The sequence below is a fragment of the Octopus bimaculoides genome, chromosome 5 (genome assembly GCF_001194135.2).
Source record: "Octopus bimaculoides isolate UCB-OBI-ISO-001 chromosome 5, ASM119413v2, whole genome shotgun sequence".
In the NCBI taxonomy this organism is placed as follows: domain Eukaryota; kingdom Metazoa; phylum Mollusca; class Cephalopoda; order Octopoda; family Octopodidae; genus Octopus; species Octopus bimaculoides.
Genome location: NC_068985.1, coordinates 98439900 through 98442790, shown reverse-complemented (window position 1 = coordinate 98442790; position 2891 = coordinate 98439900). Strand labels below are relative to the sequence as shown.

General features: G+C 38.8%; 1 protein-coding gene across 3 annotated transcripts in view; it reads left to right on the top strand.

Annotated features, from left to right (window-relative positions):
• The first annotated feature begins 1725 nt into the window (after nucleotides 1-1725).
• The window catches only part of LOC106883079 (TLC domain-containing protein 5), a 49623-nt gene continuing 48457 nt past the window's right edge, over nucleotides 1726-2891 (top strand). For 2 of the 3 annotated variants that reach the window (XR_001411066.2, XM_052967876.1), the window contains exon 1: nucleotides 1728-2528. The gene's annotated coding sequence lies outside the window, so the exon portion shown is untranslated. Of the gene's footprint in view, nucleotides 2529-2891 lie in introns of all 3 variants that reach the window. The other variant, XM_014933960.2, reaches the window with a different exon arrangement.

The window sequence follows — 2891 nt, the reverse complement described above, 5'->3', positions numbered from 1 at the left end:
GTAGCAATTGAAACGATGTGTAAGAGGAATAGAAATAGTTAATTTTAGAGGGGCAAAGTAATTCTGTATGTAGTTTTAGTATCTGTCATCACAGTATCGAAATGTGATTGTTTCAGTTTTGATAGTTTTCTTTTTCTCCTTCCTTTCTTTTTGTATTTGTTGTTGGATTTTTCGTAAAGCTTCATAAGAGAAAGTAGGAGTTGAAAGGATTTGTATTAGAAAGAGGAAATTAGATTTTATTAGGGAGAAAATGTTTACCGCCGTAGTTTTACGGATTTTATTCATTATTAGGACATTTTTGGAGTGAAAAAATGACGCAGTGACCTAACTTATTGTATTTAGAATATTAATTGCGATTGTTTAATCAAAGAAATTTAGAATTGTGTAAATGTATGAATTTTAAGCATACACACACACAGAGTAGATTTGCCTTTTATAGTATAGATATATATATATTGTCGTCGTCAGCTATATCTCGTATCCAAAAATTATTGCTAAGTGGTTCATCCATATTGATGACGTTGATAACGGATAAAACCGATCCTAGTTCATTCATCACACACACACACATACACACCGATAGAGAGATTAAGTATATACATAAGGTGGAAGCGCAATGGCTCAGTGGTTAGGGCAGCGGGATCGCGGTGGTAGTATCACAGTTTCGATTCCCAGACGAGGCGTTGTGAGTGTTTATTGAGTGGAAACACCTAAAGTTCCACGAGGCTCCGGCAAGGGGCGGTGGCGAACCCTGCTGTACACTTTTACCACAACTTTTTCTCACCTTTTGTTCCTGTTTCTGTTGTACCTGTATTTCAAAGGGCCAGCCTTGTCACACTCTGTGTCACGCTGTACGTTAAGGGTACACTCGTCTGGGGAGTGCTCACCCGCTTGCACGTTAATTTCACGAACAGGCTGCTCCGTTGATCGGATCAACTGGAACCCTCTTCGTAACCGACGGAGTGCCACGCATATGCATAAGTATGTATACACATACGCACACATAGGCATATATATATGTATACATACACACTCACAAAGGAGCACTCCGTCAGTTACGACGACGAGAGTCCCAGCTGATACGATCAGCAGAACAGCTTGCTCGTGAAATTAATGTGCAAGTGGCTGAGCAATCCACAGACACGTGTACCGCTAACGTAGTTCTCAGGGAGACTCAGCGCGGCACAGAGTGTGACAAGGCCGGCCCTTTGAAATACAGGTACTACTAATTTTTTGCCATCTGAGTGGACTGGAGCAACGTGAAATAAAGTGTCTTGCTCAAGGACACAACGCGTCGCCGGGAATTGAACTCACGACCTTACAATCGCGAGCCGAATGCCCTAACCACTAAGCCATGCACCTTCACCACACTCACATACACATGCACACATACACATAGACAGACAGATAGATAGATATATAGATAGATAGCCAGCCTAATTTGATTAATTTAAACTAACCAAATGGGTTAATGTCAAGATGTAAACATTAACCGATTTTTTCTTTTTTTTTTTACACAAGTGTCGTTACTTTTACTTTATTATGAAAGTAACAAAATACTCAATAACATTTTAATGGCAACAAGGTTATGTTTCATTAAAATAAATCACATGTTAATTATAATAGTCTGCGAACATATAACAATATTTTGCGTAACCGTTACTTTGTGTTCACCAATTTCTTATTGTTGTTTATTGTTACATACTTCTTAGAGTCATACAAGTGTGTGTTTTGAAATATTTTGTGTGAATGCATCGAGAGTGAACCATAGGTTCCAGGATGGGACTCACGAGATATTTGCGGAATATCTGCGACAATCCAGGTTGTATAACGGGGTTTTATATCGCTGTTGATTTCAGTTGGATGGCCAGAGCAAGGTGCATTTTGACCGGAAAATTTTCCAATCGACATCTTGTAAACCACTTCTAGCGCACGTGTTTAGTAACAGCATCGTTTCCGAACACAACGCATGTCTTCCTGCAGGTTTCCGCCGCTGTTTTGCCATTTTAAATTATAAAGCATGAGGTGTCGACTGTGTTCGTTTTGAATCTGCATTTTCAGGTTGATCTGAAGCTAATTAACAACATCGCTACTGACTGCAGAAAAATATAAAAAGCAGCAAAGAATTTATGGTAGATTTTCGATTTTTTTTTTAGCTTCTTTAATTTTATAAAACTAAGAATTACACACAAAAAAAAAAAATTGGACGAACCCATAACCTAATTCGATGACGTAATGTCTGTATGCTCTTCTTTCCGTTTTTCTAACGTATAACCACTACCGCAGTGTTTACAAACACATATTAGCTACATTTCAACGAATAAACGACGCGAACGGCCTTCACTGCAGACAGAATCTCTAAGGAAGTTGTCCCACACCCATTTGGTGTGTACCCAGCGATAAACCCCACCCTTTAACGGCCTTCGCTGCTGTCTGTATCTCCAAGGAAGTCCACCCTGTAAAGTCATGCTAACGCAGCTATCCTGTTCGGCCCGGAACTGATCCATATTTTTATAAGTACACTATCGGTAACTAAAATTTCTTTTTCAATATTAGCTCTCTGATATAATAATATTTTTGAGTGTTATTATTTAATGCAAAGTTAACTGACCCATGAAGAAAGGTGTTCTGACCGTGATCACCACGCCCTTTTTGGGCTTACGGACGATCGTTGAGTATAGCGCTCCACTTTCATTTTGTAAAACATGCTTAGTATCATTTCGTTTGACAACCGGCGAATTTTTTTTTTTTTTTTTTTTTTTGTTCATCGTTGTTACGACTGGATAGTTTGTTGTGTTATAAACTTCTGTGGTTTTGTATTTGTTCATTTTTGTTGTAGAATTATTTCGGGACCAGCCTATTCACACACACACACACACACACACACACAC